Raw genomic sequence first — 27,254 nt, 5'->3', positions numbered from 1 at the left:
AAACACAGCTTTCCTTAGGGAATTTGAAGCTGCTGAGCATCTGATGAGCCTCCCAGCGTTATGGTCATGTTGGTATCAATTCTCTCTCCTTCCTCCTGTCTCTTACTTTTTGGTTAAGAGGGAGAAAGTAGGTCAGCCCAATGCCAGTTTCAGCTTTTTCCACATTTTAATTTTGAAAGGGTCTGAGTTTGCTCAAATTTGTTTTTTTAACCAATAAAGTAAAGAAACGCCTGATACCTTCTCGTAGGAAGGAGGCTTCACCCAGCCAAGTTTTCGATCCATCAGTTACACTGAGGCTTGCTGTGCGGCAGACTGCGACGGAACCTCATTATTCATACATGTCTGTGTGATGTTACTGAATCAATTTGTGCTGTATCCATTTTGCACTCATGGATAGTTCACGGTCCCTTATGAGCAGAAATAGTCAGCAGGCAATAATAGAAGACATGGAGCACAAGTGGATGGGGCCTGTAAGCCTTTGTTCCGTGGTGTTGGGTGCATTTTAAAAATTCATTTTTAGCATTTTTTTAATTCTGGTCCCATCAACATGAGGACGGCATCAGCAACATCAAAACGCAGATACTTTTCAAACCTCTAAGAACCGGTCTGCTTTTATTCTAAGACAGATCGTTAAGTGAGGGCACAGAAAAGGTGTCTATCTCTTCTGAGGAGCAGAGCAGGCCCTTCTTGCCTGCAATTCCTTATTGGCCCTAGTAGTTGTCTGTGTGGCACAGTAGCCTTTCCTAATTCAGAAGACAGCAGGGCCCTGGCCAGTGTGGCTCAGTTGCTTGAGCATCTGAGCACCAAAAGGTCACAGGTTCGATTTCCATTTATGGTACATGCCCAGGTTTGGGGCTTGACTCCCAGTAGGGGTGCATGTGGGAGGCAACCTATCGATTGTTTCTCTCTCACATCAATGTTTCTCTCTCTCTCCCTTCCTCTCCCTTCCTCTCTCTCTCTCTCTAAAAATCAATAAAAGCATATTTTTTTAAAAAGCAGAACCAGAAAACCCAAAACTGCACACAAAAAATATTACCTTGACAGTGGCTAAACAGTTTCCAAGGACAAGCATTTGAATCACATAGAACAGAACAGGAAAAAGAATATGAAACAGTCGACACCACCTGTAGTTGCCCATGTCAGGCAGATTCTGGTGTATGTTGGCAGCTGGAGACAGAGTTGTGGCCATTAAAACTGACCCCAATAAAAGGTCCTTTGGGATACGTTGTCAGCCAGTGTCCCCTCAGGCGAGATGCCAGGTGTGTTCCCACTGAGGAAGCTGTACAAACTCACCCATCACACTTGAAGCTCAGAACTTCCTTCTGTCCCTGCCGGTGCTTGCCAACTCAGCTCTGACCACTTTCCTCTAAACTTGCTCATGCAGGGTCTTCACCTCCTCGTGTGCACTCGGAGAACTCCAGTTTTAGGTTTGTAGAAATTGAGCAGATAGTACAGAGAGTTCCCATAAACCTTCCTTCTCCTGCTCACACTTTCCCCTAATTCACTGTTGGATTTTTGTTGTCATTGTGAACTACGTAACGTATTTAAATCATATGGTAAATATATAATTCATAGGGTCGGAGGCCAAGTCAGTGCCTTTATCTCTAAAGACTATTCTGCCATTTTCTTTCACCTCTACGGGGCAAGTGAACTAACTTTTGGAGAAGATAACTTCAGACCAGCAATTTTCAGTTGGGGTGCTGGGGCAGGCACATGGTGTGCAGCAAGAATTTTTGAAACATGCAGATACCTGACTAGTCAGGGGGGCTGACCTCTTTCCCTTAGATTGTCAAAAACAAAACAAAAAATGACAATAGCCAACACAACCATCGCCATCTTGTGTGAATGAATCAAAATTATACCTGTATTTTTTGTCTGGCTGGCAAAAAATAGAATTTTTGGTGTGCTACAGAATTTTAGTAGTTTATGTGTGCTATGAGATGAAAAAGATTGACATTGCTGCTTTAGACCATAGCAGGCCAGCAATAAAAATTAAGCAGGAAAAGTCATGGAAATTTTGAATTTTGAATGTACACACTGTTAAGTCTGTTTTGTTTTTTTAAAATAAAGAGTTTTCAAGTCGAATTGAGTGGGTCACTGAGGCTTTCCACTGGTGGGTTGACTGGAGGGCCTGTAGCTGATCCCAGGCAACGAGGAGAGAGGTGTGGAGCATTTGACCTGCCAAGAGGTCTTCCCAATGGGAAAACCAGAGTGGGTGTGAAGGGAAGCAGTGGACAGGCCCAGCCGCTGCACAAAGAGTCAAAACGGACATTCGGGGTCATGCAGATTCTTGTGAATCTTTCTGACTACACAAGCAAAGCAGCGTTTGTCCTTAAAGAAAATGGATTTTAAAATCCCAACCGAAGTTCTCGCAGGGCCATCCTGAGCAAGGGGAAGGCTAGACCAGCCAGCAGCAGTGAAGGAAGCCCGAGCAGTGCTGATCAGCCGCCATCCAGAGCAGCAGCCGGGCCAGACTGATTTGCTGGGCCCAGCACGGTTTGTTCAACTAACAGACAAAATACCCCAACCACTGGCATGGCTGCAGCAGCACTTGGTTTCAGAACATCTTTCCTTAAAAGAGAATGTTTTTCAGCTCTCTAGAGACTTAGCGAGATCTGCGAAGATTTTGCTTCTCTTCGTTGGCTGCTACACATGCCACTTTTTACACCTTTACCTAGACGGAAGGCACTGGAACCCACTGCTTTGCGTGTTCGAACAAGCCTGCTTGGATGCGTGACAGTGCGGGAACAGCTGGCTTCTCCAGGCGCTGCTTTGCACTGCCCTGACGATCCCAAACAGTCATTACTTACTTGTTTTGCTTCCTTCAATGCTTAAGCAAGTTTTAGCCTGTTAGAAAAGAGATACGTGGGAAATGGCCTAGAGCACAGGGCTAAAAATATATGTCACACCCTAGTTAGCTTAGGTTAAATGAACTTTAGATTGATATGTGCGGACACCCCCTTTTAGGGGCCAGAGCGCACACTCCCACCCCAGAGCTCTTAATTAGCCCTCTCCATGCGGCATATGGAGCAGCCGTTCACTGGGCCCCTCATCCTGTTTCAATTAAGGGTTCTGAGTGAAAGGGGCAGTTAACATCTTTAATTTGTCCTGTGTCTGTCAAAGCTAAAACTGTGCTGATCAGACAGCCGTGGAGTGTGGAGCCTTTCCTAGCTGGTGGAGGGCGTTTCTCCGCAGGAAGCACTCAAACCCAGAAGCTTGGCTGCGCCCAGTCAGGGCAGCTGTCCCCGAACATTGTTCCGAACAAACGCTAACGCGAACTGGACCCAAGTGTTAGTTTTACGGATCGTTACAAGGCTGGTGAGAAAGAATAATTCACATTGAGTAAAGCGGAGAGAAGAATCCATTGCCGGACTGCAGTGATGGGCTCTGACAACAAAGAAACAGACACGCGGGTGTCTTATATGACAGGCCTGTGTGTTGTCCTAGTGAGACGGAATCAAGATGGGATAAAGGCAGAGGGTGAGGGGTTTTCTATCCTAATCTGATACCGTATTCATTAAATAATGTATTTCAAAAAGGCAATGCCCACTTCTGATTATATATATATATATATTAATAATGTGTGTGTGTGTATATATATATGTGTGTGTATATATATATATATATATATATATATATATATATATATATAAAATCAGGTCTCCCATCAGTTAAAGATTTTCAAGGAAAATGCCAGTCAGATTTGAACACCACATATGCATGAGTTTCCTCGTGTTGACTGGCCTGTAATCCCTTATCCCATAAAGAATTTTAAAAATGTGCCAGCTTAAGGAGGTCAGAGGCTAAAGCATGGAGGTGTTTAATGTGCATTTTTTTTCTCTGTCACTAATAGACTGTTGACATGGGTCTTTTGTGAATTCCCCAGCTAACTAAATATATTCATGATCTGAGTGAGGGGAGGAGCAGAGACTGCTCAGATTTCAGGATACGAAGTTTTGTTTAACTTCAGTCATTCAGTTGTTGATGGCATGTATACCAGATGAAACGCATCCTCCAAATGAGCTCAGAGATCTTTGGGTCTGTGTATATAAATCATCTTGCCTGCCATGACACCACATCCAGCAAACCCTGCTGACACTGACAGGGACCAGATGTGTAAGGCCATGGCGAAGACATTAGGTTTTGACATCAGCTGACTGACAGTTACATTTGGAGGCACCGTTTGAGGGTTTGAGATTTTGTCAAGTCCATCAAGTAGATGGAAATCTGCATTTAATGTTATCACATGCCTTTAAACACTTAACCGAAGATAAAACCACCCCTGTCCATGGAATTGAGTTTAAAATAACCTAAATACTTCACTATGTCACTGACTCTCACTTTTGTTCTTACCCTCTGATTTTTGTAGCCACCGCAGAAAGAGAGCTTAAAAAGTAAAAGCTGTATCTACAAAACATTTATACAATATGTTGTCCTGGAATGTTTTCTGCCTTGTTCCATCTCTGCGCATCTCTAAATGTACTAAACATGATAAATTTATGGGCACATAAAGATATACATAATACATTTTACATTCTCAAATTAACCAAATGACCTTAAATTTATTCTGGGCACTAAAAATGTTAGTATTTGCATATTACAAAATTTCCCTAAGTTTTCACTTTTAAGAGCTTAACTCTGGAAGTTTTCTATTTCTAAATTTCGAGGTTTAAAAATCTCTAATAGGAATGGTAGTTAAAGTAAATTACCATTCTGAATAAAAGATTATTTGCGCAGCCTGCCGGGGCGTCGTTCGACCTAGGATCCAGGAGATCACAGTTGGATTCCCAGTCAGTGCACGTGCTTGGGTTGCGGGCTCGATCCCCCTGGGGGGGGGGGGGTGCAGGAGGCAGCTGATGAATAACTCTCTCACCATTGATGTTTCTATCTCTCCTTCTCCCTTCCTCTCTCTGAAATCAATAAAAAGATATATTTTTTTAAAAAAAGATTCTGTGCACAGAGCTAGTGCGAGGCTGAAGTCATTTCAATCTGTAATTGAAAGAAGCAGGTCACAAAGTGATGAACTGATTTCATGTAGCATTTTGTGTGGTTAAATATTCTTAATTTTCAAAATAAAGCTATATTTCATCAATATTTAGATGAAAAGAAGGAGAAACGGTTGAGGGAAAAGTTTTATCTTGAATTCTCATGGCATTTAGCATAAACTATTTTAAAATAAGTACTCAAGTGGGTTATAAGAATGGGTTATGACTTTGATTTTCAGTCTTCAAAATTTTAGTGACAAAATATGAATATATTTCTACTTCTATAAAGCCCCAATATCAGTGTTAGTTTGAGTTTGTATAAAAGCAATTTCAAAGTGACAGGAAGAAAATGTTCATGCTAATTATGAAGGCAATTATTGTCTTCGTTCATATTGGAACCCCTTTAATGTTTGAAGAGTGGGTTAATGGTGATCTGTGTTTATTCACCTGCACATACTTCACACACACACACACACACACACACACACACACACACACACACACACACACACACACACACACACACCCCCCCCCCTCAGTTGACATTTTTGCCTACAGGCTGCTGAGAGCTGATTATTCTTCTAATCAAAGTCGTGACAATCAGAGGAGACAATTAGCCAGGTTAGGCCTCCGCTGATTTCGCATGTGGCCCTTGGCATCAGTTGGCCTTGGGCACTCTTGAATCATATCAACAAGTATTTCAATAATACCTACTCCATTCTACCTGCTGCTGTGGGGGCCTGCCTTTCATCTTTGGAGTTGCCTGAGTTTTCAAGTTCTCATTTATTTTACATTGAGACCACAAGATATTGAAATTTTCAAAAGTGGAAACTTGGCAGAGCTCATTGCTAGCGCCATTTTAAAATCATCTAGTCAATAGCTCTAAAAAATCATGAAATCAATAACCTATATAGGTTCCTATTTGATTCTGTACTTATACACTTATGGAACTCAATTTATAGTTTGATTCTTACATAAAAAGTATATAGATATAGTGCACAAGACAGTTCCACATATAATAGGCCTAGCATATTTTAAGCCTTACTTAAATCAGAATGACATAAAACCCATTTGGTAATAATACATTTTCCTATTTTTCATATGAAAGAAATTTTGTTCTGAATATAACATTTATTTATTAGTCTGGTTATTATCTCATTTTACCAGGTACTAGAAGTTTTTAATCCAAAAAGCAACGCCTTTTATCAATTCTTACAATATCTAATATGTCTCAACTGATATGTCACACCTTTCTAGTTGAAAATTCTGCCGATTTTAGAATTCAAGCTAGAATGTAACTATGTTCTAGGGTTTTGTAGTAAAAAATATACCAATTATTTCAATATTTAGTTTAATAGTATAGTACCATTTAGAAGTAACATGTTTTTAGAAGGAAGCCAGAAGATCAAATAGAAATTTAAAACAATGTGGGGCTTGTTATTCTTATATGAGGGCACATATAAGAACCTCTTATGAGGCTCATATAGATGTTTTTTAAAAAGAAGAAAGGAAAAACCAGGCAAGCATCCTTTGTTTCTTATTTGAAGGATGCAGATGTTTTACTGATACATTAAGTTTCTGAGTTAGGTCTTTATGTGTGTTCACATCTGTGTGTTCATGAGTTATCTCATGCGAAGTCACTGTAGTTCTTATATTTCACTAATGACTCTAACAAGCAAGATCAATTAGAAAACGACTCTTTAAGGGTTTATTATATAGGAGATTATAATTTGTTTTATGTAAAGATGTTTTTCTTTCATAACAGTTCTGATTATTAAGTGAATATAGACCTGAATTTTTACAAGCAAATGTCAGCTTCGTAAGTCTGATATTTAAGTGGGTCCACATTTGAGTAACCTAGATATTTCTATGCATTTATTTATTCATTTAAACTTTAATTTATCTATTCATTAATTTATTCATCATCATTCATTCTCTCTTTACATATAAATAAATCTGCATATCTAAACATACATTGAGAATATTTATTCTCCATATTTATTATTATTATTAGAATATTTATTCTCTAACATTGAGAATATTTATTCTCCATCTCCGAAACAGTAAAGTAGTTGATATCGCCAAGTGTATTTTTAAGAATTTTTTTTTTCCAATTTTGCAAAATTTAGAAATATTTGTTGGGTTTATTTGTGATTTATGGGAATAATTTTTTACCCTAATTCTTGTAGTTTATAGCTTGAACAATCTTGCATGGGTTTTTTTTTTTGCTTTACACATATGCAGAGACAGCTAATACAAACCAATGTAGCTGATTTATCCAGTTGCTCTATGGGCAATTAAACCAGGAGTATTATCTCAGCAGGAATAAGTGGGCAAATTACACGTGTGAGGTAAATGGATCTTTGAAGCTTGAGCACATAGGTATTACTGTACAAGAAGCTATGTTAAGATTCCTGTAGAGATCAATGGGGGGTTATTGATGAATACCAGAGACTAGAGAAGCGATGGCATAAACTTTTAATATTTAAGGTTTTCCATCTTGGTGAGACCTACAGCTTTCATGTGATAGAACAGTGTGGTTCTCTATGCATTGTGAAGAAAGCTCTCTGACTTCCCAAGGGGTTAACACTAAGGGATCAGATGCCAAGACCAAGCAGCTCTCAGTTTCCTGCAGTTGTCTAGAGAAAATGGAAAGCCTCCAAAATCATTATTACCTTTGTTCTCTTCAGAAATGTGATGAATGATAAAACATTGTGACTTTTAAAATATTTCTTATGAGTTGCCACATAGAAGCAAAACTCTCATATCTTCATTGGTTTGAGTGGTCTCTGGTTGACCTCAAAAATACTCTATAATTTTAGCATTCTAAACACCCCCAGTGCCTCTCACAAAACAGAGTCCAGTTCATGTGAAATAATGGCCACTTTGTTGGGGGACTTAGTAGCTGAACCACATACACCCAGTGCCCTGGTTTTCACCCTTAGCCCTCTAATTGCTCAGTGTTTCCATGCGTTTATCATTCTAAGCAATATTTAAGGAGCAGAAGTAGAAAAAACATTTGAGCTACTGAGCAATACTTTCAGGCATTAGGCTTTCATGAATTTGATGTATGAATTATAGCTTTGAACATGCTTGAAGACATCGGGGGAGAAAATATTTAGTCAGCAAAACTAGTTTAGAAGGAAGACAAAAGGGGAGTATGGTCAAAGGCATTTCACAACTCAAGACCTGTGCTGTTAAATCAAGTCGCAGCGAGGCTGATAGCACCAGTTTTCCAGGAACTGAACATTGTTCTGTCAAGTAGAGGAGCCAAGAAATTTTCCTTTGTAATCCTAAACCCGAAGACACGGAGGTCCCAGGGTGCTCAAAAAGCCATTGCGTTTCAATGAATCAAAATGGCCAAAAAACATTTTTGTTTGGCGTATCTCACTCCCTGTCTTTTAAGCCCCCTCCTTTCCTCCAAATGCGAAAGTTAAGGCATATGAAATATTTCAAGGCTTTCTGTCATAGTTAACCCAAATTTATTGCCAAAAATAACAGATCATTTGAAAGGACATGATTTGCCTCACCTTTGGGACCTGCCTGTCTGTCTACCATGCATAACAACCAAACATTTATGTCAGCATATCCTTCATCCGAGAGCCAAAAGCAAAGTTAGAGAAATAAAAGAAATGACCTCCATCTGCTTAACATATTGTCAACAGTTTTGGAGACGGACAAAATCTTAAATTACCCCCACACTTAAGGTACCTAATTACCTTCCGAAAGACTTTGGAAGAGAAGTTTTATCTGTCCGGAGAGAGTAATACAGATGTTTTTTTCCTATCGTTTTAGTAGGAGGGAACAGGTGTAAAGCAATTTTGATTAAGTGCATGTTATATATTTATATCCCTGTAATGGGGATGTTGGAACCCAGAGAGCTCCTCAAGGACTGTAGATGTTAAGAGACTCTGTGAAGCAATTCAGAAGATACTTGGGAGGAAATTTCTAAATGGTGACCTCACTGATTTTTCTCATCCTTTCCTGTTGGGCTGCTTCGGCCCTCGGTAGGGTTGAGAGCAGGTGTGGGGGAAAATGATGATGCAATAAACTGTAACTGCGGCTTCTCTTGTAGCTTCTAATCAGTGGTGACATTTCTATCAGTCGTCGCCACCTAAATGGTCCCTAGTTCTGCCACTGTTCATGTGGAAAAAGTGAAATCTTTTTCCTGATTTTAGCCGTGTTTTCGTCCTTCCAACTTTCCATACCAGACACTAGACTCTCAAACATCACGACCTCCTTGTGCCCCCTGAGTTTGAGAAGCTGTGCCAGGTTCGGGCTGTTCCTCAGGCCAATGAGATATAATGAATGGAAATCCCGGAGTGGAACTGGGTGTAATCTCAGCGCTCTACCATGTCTTATCATTCAGTTTCCAAAGCAAACCAGTCACCACAAATGTTGCTAACTGTTCTACACGGTCCCCGTAGCACCGTAGAACCTTTAGGGCAGGGGTGGGGAGCGTCAGGCCCAGGGGCCGTATACAGCCGGCAAAATCCTTTGGTCTGGCCCTGCCAAGGCAACTGCAGGTGGGACTCAAAATTCAATAAACCTAGGAGGTTTTTTCATAACTAATTTTTAAGTTGATAATTTTGTATGGCCCACGAATGATGTTATAAATATCCAAATGGCCCTTGGCAGAAAAAAGATTCCCCACTTCTGCTTCAGGGCATCTAGTTTTTCACTAATTTATTTAAAATTGAGATACAGACTGATTAAGGGCCTGGCCCATTCACACCGTCTATAAGCAGAGACGGTATTTAAACCCAGGCCTTTCAACTTCATATTCGTGTTCTTTCAGTCAATGCACATTAACTTTTAGCACATGTGGCCATACTTAAGTGCTGCAAAATAATGAACAAAATGTTAGGGATTACTTTGGACCCTCTGCTGATGTTTCTGCCTCTCTTGAATGCACCTCTTATGCCATCCCGTAAATGCCGTACTTCAAGCTTGTCGTATCTGGACGGTCATAAAGAAGCTGAAGTAAAGAGTTTGTGTGTCTGACTTATTTTGTAGCTTCCATGACACCGAGCATCTTGCACAAAATAGCGCCCTACAGACAGCTGCTGGATGGTGAGCGAGTGAACAGCATGTTGTGGGGCGCAGGGAGCGCGGCCCTCGGCTAAAGCCGGCGCCGCCTGTTTCCCCGCCAGCTCTGTTGCAGGTGGCTGCTTGTGATCTTCCCTCTCCAGGCCTCCCCACCCACTCTGTCCTCTTGAGGGCTAAGAGAATGATCGCTTTAAATACAAACCCAGTCATGCCCGGCACCTTCGCAAAACTCTCCTCTGGCTCTGCATCGCCTGCCTCACTCCTTTTACAAAATCAAGGTTTCACCTTCCTTGGTAGCCTCATTTGCCCTCTCAACAGCGTCCTTGCTTTCAAGCCTTCTGGGATTTGCACCTCTCCCCCTTCCCTGGAAAGCTCCCTCCCTCCCCTTCTCTCGGGGATAATTCTGTCCATCTTTCAAGACCTGCTTCCTCCGTGAGGTCTTCATGAACCCTTTGAAAGCCTGTTGCTGTTTCCTATTTTCCACATAGATTTGGTCCGAATTACTCTTACAGCATTTATCATGTTTTATTTCAGTGATTTATTGTGTGACTTTCTCTCCACTAGGTTGTCAGTTCCTCTAGGCCAGCACTGTGTCTTGCTGCACTTTGGTTTCTCCACCTTCAGTGTAATGCCTGAGCCACAGAAGGCAATCAATATACTTGTATTGAATGAATTAATTAATGAATGAAGAGAGACGGGACATAAATATGTGAAAAGTCAATCAAATTAACTAACAATGGAAGGTCAATCTAATATCATATTGCTTGAGTGAAGTGTAATTTTCAAGTTTAGGTTAAAATAGATCTTCTGGTAGAGAAATGTCATTTATTCTAATGCATTGTGATGACACTTAATCTGTAGAGCTGACCTCAGCAGAATTGGGAAGTCTCAAGTATTTCTCTAGCATCTCTCCCCGCACCTCTGTCATTCTGTCCCGTGACCCTTTCCTGAGGCCTGTTCCCCAGCCCTGCAGAGCATGCACTTTTTCTCATCCAAATGTGCCCACTGTGTTCCGTAGTCTCTCTCTCGGGCCTTAACTCTGCTAGGGACAGGTACTAATGAGTCAGAGAAATGAAAATATGTTAACGCATTAGCTGGCAGGTATGATTTCCCTTTTAGGCAAAAGAACACTTTACACATATGTAAGAACTGAAATTCACTTTGGGGAAGGCTTTTTTTTTTTTTTTTAAATGGCTTTTGTGTCCCAGAAATCACACCACATAGGCAATTGCCCCTCTGTCCTCCATGTATTTATATATTCAACACACTTCCAAAAGGTGACTGAATTGTATCAAGAGGCAGTCTCTCCCCCGAGTCAGCATATTCTCCTCTCCATTCTATACACTTTTAGAAATCACTTTCCTTTCATAAACAATTATTTGTTATAATTATACTCTAGTCGAGAGATGGTGCAATGACTATCAACATTTTTATCTTTAAAGATCTTTGAGATTCTCAAGATATTTTTCAAAGTAGTAAGATTCCTTGTCTTCAGTGGTCAAAAAAATCTCTTTTTTTGTAAATATAATTGTACACATTTCTTTAACCTGTGCTATTTGTTAGGCACTTTACATTTTGTCCTAATTTACTTATATAATTAATTTACTTGATCCTAACAAATGTCTTAGGAGTGAGGCATGCATTATTTTTATTCCATTGTTACAGATGAGGAAACTGAGGCATGGAAAGGTAAAGGAACTTGCCAAAGTGACACAGTTGGTAGCAGCAGAGCCCAGGTATGAAGCTAGGCAGATGGCTCCTTGTCCCTTTCTCTGAGTTTGTTCTTACGCTGCTTGCCACAACCAATAAGGATAGTTGTTTCTTCTCAGCTATCAGAGGGGTGTCTACAAAGTCTGGGAAATGAAGATAAAGTTGAAATATCTTTAATCAACCCTGATTTCCTTGATGACCACCAGACATTAGCAAACTTAACAAACCATATGTGCTGAAAAGCCAGGTGCCACAAGGAGGATTGGAAATAAAATTTTCTTTCCACTCTTATTTCCACTTTTTATTAGTGACACTTCCCAAATGGTTCAGAAAATGCCTATTCGTGTTTCTGGACATGTTGTACGATTTGCAAGCCTCCTTAGAGAGGTCTAGGTGGCTGAACTCCACACCTGCCAGGTGTCCCTCCGCCCCTGTTGAACATCCCTGCCTGAGCAATTCTAGAATGCTCAATAAGCTAAGTCTCCCCATTCATTCATAGGTTCCACATCTTGTGATTTCTCCGTTGTTAAATCTATAGGGCCAGTAATCGAGAGCAGGTTTTCACTAGACTTTTCCCCTCTCCTTTTTTGGACCTAGGTAAATTAGTGCGACGAAAATAAGAAAGTTACAACTCCTTCAATAGAGCACATGTGTGCTCTGTACCAACTGTATTAAAGTACTCTTTGGGGTTGAAAAATCATATCTCAAGATGGCAGTTTGTGTATTCTTTTGTCCTGTGATCCGCAGCTTTTGGATCATTTCATATTTAAATAAGTTATTTTATCATTAGTCCTGAGACTAAAATTAGATTTGTTTACTTGAACCCATAAACCGAAAGCATTTGAACTAATAAATATTGAAAAACACGAGGGGACATATACATACATATTTATTTTTTTTCCAGGATGAAGCACTAAATAAAACCATTATTTGAGACAGGGAGCAAAATAAACAGCAAACCATGTCTGCAAATTGTTCTCCTGGGGGTGAGCACTTTTGCCGGTTTTCACAGTAAAGGATAGTTTGCTTCTGTGTTTGCCTGGCTCACGCAGATGAGTCTGGAAAAGGAGAGTCATTCCTGCCCTGCATATGGCAGCTGTGCTTACTGGTTTTATACTCTGTCATCTCAATTTGCGCTTCTGTTTTAATTTCAGCATGCCCAGAGCACAGGATTCCTTTCAAATGTTTGCATATGACTATTTAAAATGGAAAAGAGAAGTTCAGCCATTAAGTATTCCTATCTTCTCTGAGAATTCTGTTCTGATGTGATGAAGTGAAATACTTCATGTCACCCACCGTCTTGCTTATGCAAACTTTTAAATAGGCCATAGATGCAAGAGCATAGAAAAATCCGTATAAATGTGTCTGGCTTGCATTACTGTTAAGTCAGCGCAGATTCTAATGGAGTGCGGGAGATGAGACAAGACTCCAATCAATAGCAGCAAAAGGCAAATGAACTTGCATAAATTAGCACTCTGATAGGAAAGAAAAGCATATTCTTTCATCTCAAGTAATACATATTATTAAAAGAGCTCTAACACACCACCCTGATTTATATTTTTACCTTTTTACGGGGGTGCAAAAACTAGAAAACGCACGTGAATTGAGCATGGAGTCACTGTTTTGAGCTACTAAAATGAGATCAGTGTGTCAAATGCAGTGGATAGAACTCAGCACGTTGTGTCCACATGGATGATACTATCGTCAGTATTGCTTAGAGAAACACAAACGCAAACATCTTCAGAGGAAGGTTTGTTCCCTGACCAGAGTTTGTCCTGGAGGAACTAGCCTCTGATCCTGATGTTCAGGCATCTCTAGTGTTCTCCACATTTCCACATACCCACTCAGGAAATGGCAGGCAGGATTTGTCAGATGTAGCAAGTCTGGGTGACTGGGACCTGGGCGGGCACAGGTCATCCATCATCTGCCACTTCAGCACCTAGAGTAATTTCATTACCATCACCATCTCAACTCAAGGATTCTTGAGGAGTGAGAGCAGTGCACTCTGTTCCCCACTATACAGTTGACCCTTGAACAACATGGGTTTGAACTGTGTGGGTCCACTTATATGTAGATTGTCTTTCAATAAATACAGTCAGCCCTTCATCTGCAGTTTCCCACCTGCATATAGAAAATAGTGTTTTTGATCTGCAGCTGGTTTGAACCCACGGATGTGAAGGGCTGACTAGTTAAGTTTTGGGGGAGTCAGAAGTTACATGTGGATTTTCAACTGCATGGAGTGTCAGTGCTCCAGCTCCCACATTGTTCAAGGGTCAAATGCACCAATTATGCTGTTTTGGGGGAAGGTGGGGGTGGGGACATGGTAGCTCTGACACAGATGTCAGAGGGTAGCAAGTATCTGGCCCTACACTTTCTAGCCATAATATAATGAGCAATACCAAAGAATCTTCTCTGCCACTTCTTCCTTTTCCCCCCATCTCTCTGGTTGCTCCCGCTATCTGTGGGGAAGGAGCTGGGCATTTGAGGGGCTGCCTCGTAAGCTTCACTGCCTTTGCTAAAAGGCAGAAATCTCAGCCGTGGGTTTGCCATCTCGCCTGGGCAGCCCTCAGGCCAGCACAGCAACCTGATCATTTGTGTTGCTGGTTGATTTCATATGGGCCAATAAGAATATCCTAGGGTTTCCATAATGGCACTTCCTGGAGGAGCTCACTCACCTATAGACAGGGAGAAACCTGTGGCCAGGAGAAAATTCGGGTATCTTTCATGGTATTAGGGCATACTCTTGTTTGAAGTAGGAACTTTTTAAATGTAAAATTTACATTTTTTTTTTTTTTTTAGCACACGGACAACTTTTGCTCTTTGGGAAATCTTGTAGAAATACTATCCTAGGGGAAATAGCGTATGTGTTGTTAGAAGAGAAAAAAGAATTAATTTGTCAATGTTGTTTGGATCTCGATCCAGAAAGCCAAAAAAGGGTTTTAAACAAGCGTCTGCTGAGTATCAGCATTTCTTATCTTTTTCTTTGCATATTTTAAAAATAGGCCTCTCCTTCGCTCTCTTCCATTATGGTTAACTGTAATCAGTACTTTATGGTTATATTATATAGCTTTGTTTCATTAGGGCAATGAAAATGGTATTGAACAATAGCAATATAATGCAGGGAAACAGTTTGTAATTCAGTTGGAAATTGCTAATGCAGTAGACAGTCGATAATACAATCAGCTCGACTTTCCTAGGAAAACATGAGCTAAATTTCCTCTATTTTTCTCTCAAACCTAGTTATAGGGCGGGGGTGACGGAAATGCCCTGAACAACACTGGAAGCTGGATGCCCCTGAATAGAGAATTTCTTTATGCATTGAATTTTGAATGACATCTACAGGTCCTGGGAAGAGCTACTATTTAAGACTCACATTTTCCCTGGAGGTTTTTTAAAAGGAGTCTAGATAATTAACAGTCCTGTAAAGGAAACAGCTGGATGAGATGGTGCCTCCAAGTTCCATCCACTAGTATATCTCTCTGTGGCCTTGATGCAGAAGTAGGGTTCCTGTGAAATGATTATCGAGTACTGTGAGCCAAGGGAGAACGAGAGGTTATCTCTTCATGAGCCTCAGTCACGCACACTGTGTGCATTAAGGAATTTATAATTACTATAGGTTAAGACTAGAAAATATGAGTGGTGTCTAGGATTACAAAGGCAGATAACCTGGTGTTTTTAAGTAGTGGTGATTTAGGACTCTCTTCACCCTCGACTCTAGGAACTTGGGTGTGGAAGTGGTTGCATCAAAACCAATTATAGAAAGTTTTATGTGAGGGGAATCCACAGATTCAATAGTGTACATAAATACTTAGCTGCAAGTATAATGCTGAGAGTTCTGTTTTTAATTCAGCGAGTGCGTGGGGATGCTGGGTTGCAATTTACCATTAAGAAAAAGAGGAGTGATGTGTCTAATTTTGAGTTGCCCTATAAATTTTTCTAGTCGTTAGAACCAGCACTTTTCTCTCATGTGATATGAATTTTTAAATGTCCTAAAGAGCAGTATTTCATGTTTCCATATACTTCCAAACATCTCTGACATCTTTAGAGATATTAATTAATCTCGAAGCCACCACCCTGATTTTTAGAAAACACACTCACCTAAATTTAATACTTTGTCAGGAAGTGCTGCTATGCATATGTAAGTTTATTCCTTCAGTTTTTATGCCAGAAATTCATATTTAGAGTAAAAAAAAAAAAAAAAAAGGCACTTCCATAGTTCCCAATTTTTAGTTTATTTCCTCCAGCGGGTTAGAATAGTTCGTAACCTCTTCGGATTCAAAACCCTAAGTAGAGGTGTGTGTAAGCTTCACATTGTGTCCCGTGCTCCAGCTCAGCTTTACTATCTGCACACGCAGAAGAAAAAGGCGTTTCTGCAGCCAGGACACGATGCTCCCTTCCTTCTGATGTTTTCTGCTCACTGGTGCACGCCTCGGTGCCTGACAGCTCCAACGGTGGATGTACTCTGCGAGCCTCATAGATGGTGCTTCTGTGCTGCCCACTTGGCCTGCACATGGCATATGTTACTTTTTCTAGTCCTGTTCATAAAACCATAGTAACCAAGACCGTTAGTGATCAAGACTCGGGCTTTTCAATTAACAACTAGATTCATTAAAACATCCTTGGGTGGGTCTTGCTGTCCTGGCTCTGTCAACTACAGGTGGTTCTCAGATGGAAAAATCCGGAGTACCAAGGTGAATTCCCTTTTTGCCTAGACTGTCACCTCTCAGAGATAAGGTTGAAAAATACACTTTATATTTGTGGAATGGAAAAAAAATCTAAATTTGTTTTAAACTAAAAAAATGAGTTAGGATGTTAATTAAATATTTGATGTGCACAGAGTAGATAAGCAGATGTTGAACTAAAACATCAATAAGTGAAATTGCCCTATTCTGTAAATAAACGGACCGAGGAGTCACAGTTATCCTACAGACTCGGGGCGAAGACCCAGGCTCGATTGCTATGTTTCATACCTGGCTTTGTTGTTTTTCACCCAGCTCATCCACGCTGGAGCTTGTAACTCCACAGTAGCTCACATTCTCTCTCTCTCTCTCTCTCTTTCTCTCGGACTTGAACCATTTGAACAGCAATAAAACATTAACGTGCCTGTGAAAGAGAGTCTGGATCTGGGATTGTACTTCTGAGCGCTGAAGAAAGCCAGTTGTGACCTTGTCTCTCCAGGCGCAGGGTGCTGAGTTGTCACTCAGCATGGAGTGCCCATTATCACCGTCTTATTTCATCATCTTTGTGTCTTGGCACTAACTGTCCCTCTGAAACGGTACAGTCCCCACAAGTGGCTCATTCAGAGCTTGTAGCGGGACCAAAAATTCTGCAAGTTCAAGAGGAAGGTCATATGCATTTGCTTTGAACTATAGCTCTTTTTCCAAGGTAGACATTTTGCAAGTAGAACTTATAAAAATGAAAGGGGAGGGGGAGAAGACAACCACCATGTTCTCTGTCGTTGACATACACGAGCATTTAAGTACATAGTGATATTAGAGCACTTGAGAATCCCCGAAAGGGCTGAGATTTATTTCTAAAAAATAAATGGTGAATTGTTTACTTATTTCCCTGTCTTATTTTTCCTTGGGATAGAGCAATTAGTTTCTTATTTTTTATGATTGCATTATTCCTGCATATATCTTTCTGTGGTCCAGGCTATAAAAGTAAATAGAGGATCCCACTGAATGAATATCCTTTTAATGAGTGTGGGGAGGAAATAATAATACTAAGTAGTGCAAAACCGTTTTTATGTGATGAACCAAAGTACCTTTGTTCCCCTGCTCCCCAGTCCTAAGCCACAGGCCACCAGTAAATGTGTGCGTAAGAATGACAGTTTTATGTATTCTGGTGTTAACAGAGGAACCTCGCGGTTTGTTTTGTCCCCAGAATGCACTTAATATGATTTTTGAAAGGTGGTGGCATATTCTATTTTAATTTACAAGGGTCAAGGAAGGGTAAAATGGGGTATGTGACTTTTCTGTAACACCCTTCACTCTATCTGTGGGCGAAAGCCTTGCTGAAACAGGGAGATAACACAGTTGCTGGGTGATAATACAGTCATTTTCATGGTGCCATGAGTTAATTTCAGAGGTGGAACTATCCTTACTTAGGGGAATAATGTGCCTTCTCCCTCGGACAAGCCATTTGCTCAGAATAGCGGATGGACATCGAGCGTCCCCTCGAGCAGAGTAGTGGGGTGCCAGCATTGGCTTAACTCTGCTCTCTGCCCCCCCCTTACCCTCTTCCTTCCTGGCCATTATGATTCTTTATCTCTGTTGTCCCTGGCAGTGATATAATTCAATACCACCCAACCCCCAACTCTACCATTAATTAAATTTTAAACCGCCTGTATTAGCCTGCTCAGGCTGCCATAACAAACTAACATAGCCTTGGTGGCTTAAACAATAGAAATTAATTATCTCACAGTTCTGGAAGTTCGCAGTCCCACCTCAAAGTTCCCCAGGGTCAGTTTTGGGTAAGAGTTCTCTTCCTGGCTTGCAGAGGCACATAAAGGGAGAGAAGAGGGGGTGCTCGCGCATGTCTCTTCTTAGGACACTAATGCTATTGGATCAAGGCCCCACCCTTTATGACTTCATTTAACTTTAATTACTTCCGTAAAGGCCCTATCCCCAAATACTGTCACATTGGGGATTGGGGCTTCAACATATGAATTTGGTGGTGGAGACACAAATATTCAGTCCATAACACTGCCCGATTAATAGGAGAAGACAAGGCATCAAAGAGAGAACCATACCATCACATGAACTTTGTAGCAGTTACTAAACTTTGAACAGGACGCTCTGTGCTCCTTCCACCTAGCGGTGGCCCACGTAAACGCATTCTGATGATGGTTGCAGGGGAGAGCTTGAGAAATCTCAGGATAAAGCCAAATAAAGAATCTCCAATACTTGTTTTCCTTCTCGTCTTCCAACAGTGGCTGGTTGAGGGGTGAAAGGAGAGATTTCTAACCTGCAGAAGTGTCTAAGGACAAAGGATTGGTTCTAGTCTTTACAAAGGATTGGTTCTAGTCTTTGTGTGTCTATTTGGTAGCCTTGAGGTGACTCTGGTCGGTTCCTGAGAAAAGTGCTTTTCTCTCCTGACCCCAGCTTGGGGAACAGAGCCTGTATGTCCTGGTAGGAGGGGCACAGTCTGTATTCCCCATGCCCCCTGCTAACTGGAGCCAACCCTGGGCATATCCCTGCCTGGCCTAGGCCTGACCTGAGCAGAAGGGAGCCTCAGAACCAAAAGCTTCTCCGTATTGCCAAGTCGTGGTTGCTGGGACACAGCTCAGAGCAGAACAGTGGTTGGCAGAGGCTGAAAGGGAGCCTTGGATGTTCCTGCCAGTGTGATAGGCGGTTGCAGGATTTTGTGAAGCAGTCTGATGAACCCTCTCAAATAGAGGCACCTAACGTTGCTCAGCTGTGTAATTGGGATGGAAGTGGGCCAATGAGAGGCAGCCGTTTGTGCTTAACCTTTTGGGAGTTTTGTTCCAGGAGATTGGGGGGGGGGCGGGGGGGCAGAGAGAAGCATTACAAATAATAAGCTTCTCCGCCTGATTTGTAATGAATTAGTAATAAATGGCCTAGCACTCCATGAAAGTCTGACGATTACAGAGCAGCTTTAGCTAAGTGCATGGGACCACATCTTATTTTGATCAGCTGTAGCATAGCAAAGACATGTAATTATCATAATCTAACAATTAGCCTGGCATCACTTTCCAGTGTTTAATTACCCCGATAAATGGTAATTGAATAGAGGACTTAATGACAAGAGAGAAACTTTCATTCTGCCTTAGGTGCTTAAGTTGTCTACTCGGCTAGGCCTCGTTTTCTAGCATCGCTCGAACAACAGTCCCGATGATCATCTGCGGTCCGCCGTTATTTTGCTTCCTGAGCCTGACCTTTGTTTATAACATTATTTAGCACTGCTCAGAACTTGACATGGGACCCAGAACACCGAAGGAGATTATTGAGCGCTTGACACACTTTTCCTGTTTTTAAGTATTACTTCTAAAATCCTCCAGCTACAGTTTCCCTTCTCTGGACATCTGTCAGTCACTGCAGTGTGCAGGCACTGTGCTGAGTGCTGGAGATACTGAGGGGAGTCAACACTGGCACTGTTTTCAAGGAGCTCTGTACTATATTAATAAAAAGAGGTCTACATAAAAATACATTGTAACAGTAATTACAGTGAGTTGCTTTCAGGGCAGTCCCAGTTTTGCTGTAAATCAGTGCATTTACCTTGAATAAATTAAGTACATTTTATGACTGTACCCACCACCTGATTTCTAACGACCCCAGATTTCTTTTCTTTTACCTTAGCCTTTTTCCTGGCCCCAGATTTGTATCCAGCTGCTCACAGGGCTCTAACAGAATGGATAAAACTAACCACCTTCCACATGCTCATTTACATAGAAACAGCAACCATGTCTTACAGCCTGAAACTTTGTATGAAACACAGTTACTATTACTGTGCCCAGGCATTACCAAACACGTTTCCACTGCTGCGTGAAGATCAAACAAAAGAAAGTCATACCCACGTGTTTTCTTTTCTCCAGCTTGTCTTCGTTTCTCGGTTTGTTTAATAATGGATTGAGCGTGGTTCCCTGCCACGTCGGTCTCACATATTTTTGAAGTCAGGGCCAAATTTTAGACTTAGTTGGTAATGATTTTGATAAGTTATCATCAAGCCATAATACAAATATTTATTTCACCTTTGGCACACCAGTACTTAAGAACGATTAAATCACTATTTGAGTTGGTTATTAGAAAGGACATTTATTAGAGTGCTTTGGCTGTTTCTATTATTGAAACTAGAAGTAGCCTGAAATTCCACTGGGTAACTCCACCCCAGCAGGATAAAGGACTACCTGTAGGTAAGCAGTCTGGCAGGGCGCTTGCTCGTTTGGCTCCCACGTCCCCTGAACAGGATCAGTTTGTTTAATCTGGTCAGTGGCTGGATAACCTGTTCAGTGATTTCCTGCGCCTGCCTCTGGACCTGTGCACATGTGGCAGGTGCCCTGTTCTGTGTGCCTGACACGATGTAAAACTCTAGAGTGCTTAGGGCAGGAAAGGCAGCTTTGTCAGGAAGCCCCTGGCCCGCAGGAGTCGAGAAAGGCCTGTTTTGCATTGTGGAAGTGACCTCTTAGGACATACACCGATTGCCAGACGATACTTCTTTATTTTTTTTTAATCCCTTTTGCAAAACCATTTGAAGTGATATGTGGTTGTTGGCTCTGTAGAACTCTGCCTGGTTAATTCTTGGGCTGATTCGGCCTATTGACGGTGACACATTCTTACTTCATGCCCGAGGCCTCGGTGGGGGCTTAGGAGCAATTACACTGCCACCCAAAGCCCCCAGTCCCTTCCTGAAGGAAAGCCTTGTTTAGGCTCTGCCAATTTAATGCTTTGTTTCCTTTGGATCGCCTCAGTCAAGCTAATAAAACAAACTCCAAATGAGCGAAAACACTGGAGGAAAGAACCTTTTGTGGGCCCTCTATTTGAAACAGGTATTGCTCCTGGGAGATACCAACTTTGAAAAGTCATTCAGACTGATGTGTCACGTACTTGAAAAGCAACAGGTGAAAGCTATTTGAGATCTTTATCTGTCAATTTGATATGAAAAATTAGTATTAAATGTGGAACTTTTAAAGTTGCTTAAGCACATTGTACATGTGCACAGATGGGGGAAAAAAACGACAGATTAGTATTCTAAACCACAGATGAATTCTAAATATCTGACCAAATAAATATGTCTTATTCCCATTACCAACCAATACTGAATTCAAAGCAAAGCTCCCAGGCTGAAGAATCAAATCCATAATTACCAAAATATGCATGTGCAGAAACTTTACTGGAATTTTCATTAATGGGTAAAGAGAACACCATCTCTGGGCTCTAAATATTTTGTCAGTATTTTGAGCTTCATTGGGTGAAAATGTATGTGTTGTAATATACTACATTTCTACTGCAAAAGAGCAACTAGGAACCATCTCTGAACTTCATCTTTGAGTACTTTTTTCAACATGTAGCTCTTCACTTGGGTGGGAGTTTTCGTTACGATCGGTGTGTTCTAGAGCCTGGAAGAGCTGGCTGGGCTTCCTGAAGTGGCGTGTTTAGGCCATCATGTACTATATACCTCACGCAGCCTTAACCGCTGGCCTGGTGGCGGTGAGACTGTCCATGACTGTCTCAGAGCTGAACAGTGAAGGTCGATTACCAATACATTTGAAAGAGAGAAACGTTTTAGCCCATGAGGGAGGGGAAATATTTAAAATCAGGGAAAGAAATCTTTCTTCAGCCCCCCAGTGAGGCTAATACTATTTATCTACCCCAAATTTGATTTGCTGTTTACATTCCACGCTTTAACGTCTGCGAGGAAACAACAACAAAAAGAGCATCTTGGGATTTAGGGTACGAAAGCCGTAAGGCTCGCATTCTGTGCTGAAAGGGATAACAGGAGGCAAGGAGAGGCGTGCTATGCAGCAGAGGCTGCCGTTCTGCTCAGCTCCTCACAAAACATGTTCAGAAACCAAACCCCGTGTCTACTGCAGGGCCCGTCAGGCCCTCAGGACGAATGAGAAATTCTTCTGGTTAAAAAAAGACATCTTATTCTGAAATTAGCCTTTAAATCAATAATAGTAGAATTGAAAGACAGTGCTGCCAAGATATATTCACTCTAGATTTAGTTTAAAATTTGGGAGGAACCCTAAACTGATAACTGTGCTTAATCTTTGACCATAAATCATATCCTTCTTTCACATTTCAGTTTCAGAATATAATATATTAAGTGGCCTTGTAATTAAAGAAGTGACACTGTAGTTCTGTTCAAATAGGAATGTTAAAACAATCCCCACTTTGACAGATTAAAATACATTGAAAATGTAAAAATCAACTGTGCAGTTCATGATAAATAACATTTGCGTTATTGAATTCTTTATAACATTACATGAAAGGGGGATGAAGTGTCTCACAGCTTCCTAACCTCTAATAAGCACTCTGTCTCCTTTCAGTATTGCTGTTTCTATATTTATGGAGTGAAGAAACTTCACTCAGGAGCTGCTTGACAAAAATACCTCAGTACATATTTCCCTGGAAGCAGGCTCTCTGCTGTGCCAGCAACATATGCTAAAGGCCAGTTTAGAACGTTTTAAATATGCACCATGCCCTTCCCCTTCCAGCTACTAAAATAAAATGCATTTTGGCTTTAGCAAATGTGGATGGAATGAGGGGAGGAACACTGCCGGGAAAAGTGGCTGAAGATTAACTCAGAGGGATAATTGGAGGCTGCTCCTAGGCAGCCTGAGTCTCATGGCATTGCCTGTGTGTCCTTTGGACGTGGCCTCCCCAGTTGTCAGTCTCACAACACGAGCATATGGTGACAGGAGGAAGGAAGGTCAATGACATGAAAACCATCCATTGAAAAAGAACGCTAGGTGATGTCTATTGGCCATAGCCAAGAGGAACCAAGGACGACAGAGTACATTGAGAACTTCCACTTGAAGTAAAGGACTAGTGGACTCAAGTATAGATGTCCTCAGTGGAGGGACCCAAGTTTAAAAATTATTTAGTTAGGAGGAGCCAAGTCCTTATGGTTCAGGCTATGATCATAAACAATGTTTTGGTCCCTGTCTCAGTAGAAACTTGTGGCTCCACTGTAAGTAACTCAAGGAAAAGGTAAATTGTCAACTGTCACCTCACCTCTATTGTCTTTATTTCATTTGATTTTCGAGACTCAAGTCAGGATTCACCTTCTCCAGACAGGTTAAATAAGGAGAGAGATAGTTTTAAATTTATAGTCAAAATTGTATTTAGCTGAGAGAGAGAGTTTTAAATTTATAGTCAAAATTGTATTTAGCTGTGGAATCAGGTAAATACTGACGACAACTAAGACAAACACACATCTGCATATAGGCTTTCTAGCTCAATCCCTACTTTAGTTGTGTGTGTTTTTTTCTATTAATAGCCCCAAAATGTGTTTTTTTAAATTTTCCAATTCTCCATGCAGCCTCTGGGTCATCAAGAACTATCATAAAGTACATAATTCATTTTTGGTAATTGAGTTGATTACAAGGAACAAGTTTCCATGCAGAATTTTATTCTTCTTAATTAACTAAAATGACCCTTTCATAATATGTATGACATTCTCAACCAGTCTTCTGTCAAATTTTGATTAATGTGTACAACGTATTCTTGCCATCACAGAGTACGTTTGCTGTTTATTATATAAGGAGCATTGACCTGCTTACCCAGCGGAGAACAAGGGCCATCATTCTGTGCACATGAGCTGTTTCTTGGCACTCTGCACATTTGTATTGTGAGAACACAGCCAGGGCAGTAACCATTTTACTCCAACACAACCACCTTTCTAAGTGTGGTAACTGTGCATGCTTTTACATTCTAAACCACTGTGATACTTTAGTAGAGATTATAACTATTGTTGGCTTGTTGGTAATATGTTCATAATGTGCAGTGACCTCAGAGAAGTAGAGATCCATAGATACAATGGATGGAATTAAGGCCAAGGAGCAAAGAGAGGGCATATTTCCAAGAAATTTACAGACGTATTAAAACAGGCCGTCCTCCCCATGGTATTTGTAAATATTGGCCTGTGGAACCATTCTTCCTCAAGATGGATTTGCTCTTCTAAATTGAGCTGAAGCTCATGAAAGCTGCTGTTTCCTTATGGAAAATAGATCCCTTTATGTGAAAGCCTAACAGCACTTTATTCTGGGAAAGACTCAAATGATGTGCATGATTCAGGTTGACCCTGTGGTCTGAGGTCTATTCTAAATGCCAGTGCGCCCTCGGCCTTCAGTGTAGGAGTTTGGGATCATCCTAGTGGATCAGCCCACTCGACCTTGCAGCAGGCTTTCTGAGAAAAAGAGTGTAAGTTGGGTGAGGACACCGACTGCTGATTAAGCTCTGGAGCTACTGTAGTTAGGAGGAAAGAATACGCTTCAGAACCATGTAAGACTTGGGCTGAAATCCTAACCCTGCTATTTCTTGTGAAAAAAATTGAACTCAGAGGATAAGAACTTCTCTGAATGTCATTTCCTCATTGGTAAAATGAAACCAATTATAACAAGAATTTCATATGCATCATATGTAAAGCCATAGCATAGCGCCTTCTGGATGGGGCAAATATTTGTTGCATCAATGAATGGAGAAGAGAACCGGAACCCACCAAGAATGAGAATACAGAGTAGACCTAGGAGCTTGGCATTAGCAACTTACTCTCTCAAGAAGTGGAAGAATGGAGACCTTCTGTTCAAAGGTCAGAACTTGGGTCAGAACTTGGGTTGCTTGGGTTTGAATTCTGCTTCCACCTTTTCCTAGTTGTATGACATTGAGAAGGTTGCTTGACTTCTTAATCTCAGTTCTCTCATCTTTAAATTGTGTACAAACACTGTCTATTCTGTGGGATTTGTGACGGAAGCTGAGATAATGAATGTAACCTAATAAGCACTCAATAATACTAGCCATACATATGTGCTTCTTCAGAATAAGGCCAGAAAATAATGGTTCAGTGCTATTTCATAGCAAGAGAGCATGATTTGGGATAGTATTAGAATTTTAACCCTAAGTTTTCTTTGGGTTGTACTTGGTACATTATGCAGATGCCTTTTATGAGTTCCAGTTTATCATTGTTTCGGTTTATATTGGCCCCTCTTTGAAATTTACATTAGTAAATGAATTTGTGTAAATTAAAGATTTGAAAGGTAAGTTCTGTGCCGAATCACCATCTTTATCCTGGGCAATCCCGTTTTAAAAATAGGTTGCACAAGGATTCACTTAACACCCTACACCACATAAAATGCCATCAGAAAGGGATAACTGGTCAACCCCGTGTAAACCAGGTCTTCAATCTCGTGGTATGTTTTATTAAAATTTTAGCAATATTGACAGGATAAAAGCATAAAAGTCGGAAAGGGAAGCTAAATATGAGGCATGAAAAAAACTATGACAATTTGTAGAATAAAACAATAATAGGGTGGTTCCGGACAATGGTGGTTTTCATTTTTATTTTCACTTTTAAGCAGTGTCAAGTGCTAGTAGAAGCTAAAATGAGTGACACTTAGGGAAAGGAAAAACATCCCCCTTGAATGTCTTTAAAATCTATAATAATAATATAATAATACAAAGTGCATCTGGGCATTGCCTTCTGCTGCGATTCTTGTCTGGCTCTCATCCAGAACTTGTCAGTGCTGATGATTCATAGCCCAGCACCCTTTTATCTGAACGTTGCAGTGTCTTTTCTTTGTACTTTGGCAGTGATGTTACCTTGATGTTCAAACATCTTTTAAAAGCAACACAGGCTTTGCTTGCATCTTGACAAATCGTTGTCTGCCAGTAATGAAGAAAACGTAAACTTGGTTCTGTGATCCTTGTAAATATACAGAAATAAATACTTCCAAATTTTGTTTTGTTTTTAAAAGTTGTTAGTATTTTGAGAGCCTCTCACTGAAAAGTAATCTGATCACCTTTTCTTATTTCCTTTGTATAACTCAGCATGTTGCTTTCCAAAAGCATGAGTCAGGTGGAGTTTTTGTAGGTCACTTGATATTTGAGGACAGATTTAGGATTTTTAAAAAGGGAGACATAAGGATAGTTTTATTTCTGTTGTGTGCTCTTCCTGATGTTGGAAAGTTAATGTTTTATTACTTCGCATTTGAATGTGCTTTAATATATCTTGATAAAAGTAAGAGTGCTTCATACTCACATGGTCCTTTTCATACATTTCCTCATCTGAGACTCAAGGCAACCATGTGAGGTTAGCAAGGCAGATTCTTATTATCCCAAATTACGTATGAAGAAACTGAGGCCCAGGATGGCTTATGACTCTCCCACTCAACTTGCAGCAGAAGCCAGTCCTTAAATATTGATCTACTCACTCAAAATAAGCAGTTTCACTTTTATCATGTTGTTCTTCAGAAAGGGGTCTCGGCCTTATCAATGAAAGTTTTGCATCCAGAGTGCAGGTAACGGTATTTCTACTGGGCAGAACATCACAACCACCCATGGAAGGTCTTTGTTACATTTGGGGTTGCATTTTAAGGAGAGCACCGGGAAACTGGAGGATATGAGGGTCAAGAAACTAGAATATGAGGAGCCTGGGAACTGTACCAGAAATAACCAAAGGAATCGGGATTTTCCAGTCTGGAGAAAGGATGATGCAGGGCGATATAACTGACATCTCCAAATGTTTTATGGGCTACCTGGTGGAAGAAGAATTAGATTTGTTCTTGGTAATTTCAGGCAGCAGAAGTAGGATCACTGGATAGAAATTACACCGAAGCAGATTTATACTCAATATAAGAAGAGACTTTCTAACATTTAGAGATGTCCAAAAATGGAATAGACTAGCTCACCCTCCCTGGGAAGTGTTCACGCTGAGACTGTCTGACTTCAAGATTATATGACTTTATGGGTGTTGTATTTCAGCAGTAACACAGTTTTATGATGAACCTTCTAAGAGCTTAGAGAAGAATTTCCTCACTAGCTAAAAACA

General features: G+C 40.8%; 1 protein-coding gene across 2 annotated transcripts in view; it reads left to right on the top strand.

Annotated features, from left to right (window-relative positions):
* EFNA5 (ephrin A5) overlaps positions 1-27,254 on the top strand; it is a 267,542-nt gene that overhangs the window by 192,171 nt on the left and 48,117 nt on the right. The gene's annotated exons all lie outside the window — the stretch shown is intronic.

This window comes from Miniopterus natalensis, chromosome 3 (assembly GCF_054644295.1).
Source record: "Miniopterus natalensis isolate mMinNat1 chromosome 3, mMinNat1.hap1, whole genome shotgun sequence".
Taxonomy (NCBI): Eukaryota; Metazoa; Chordata; class Mammalia; order Chiroptera; family Miniopteridae; genus Miniopterus; species Miniopterus natalensis.
This window is presented reverse-complemented; position numbering and strand designations above follow the sequence as displayed.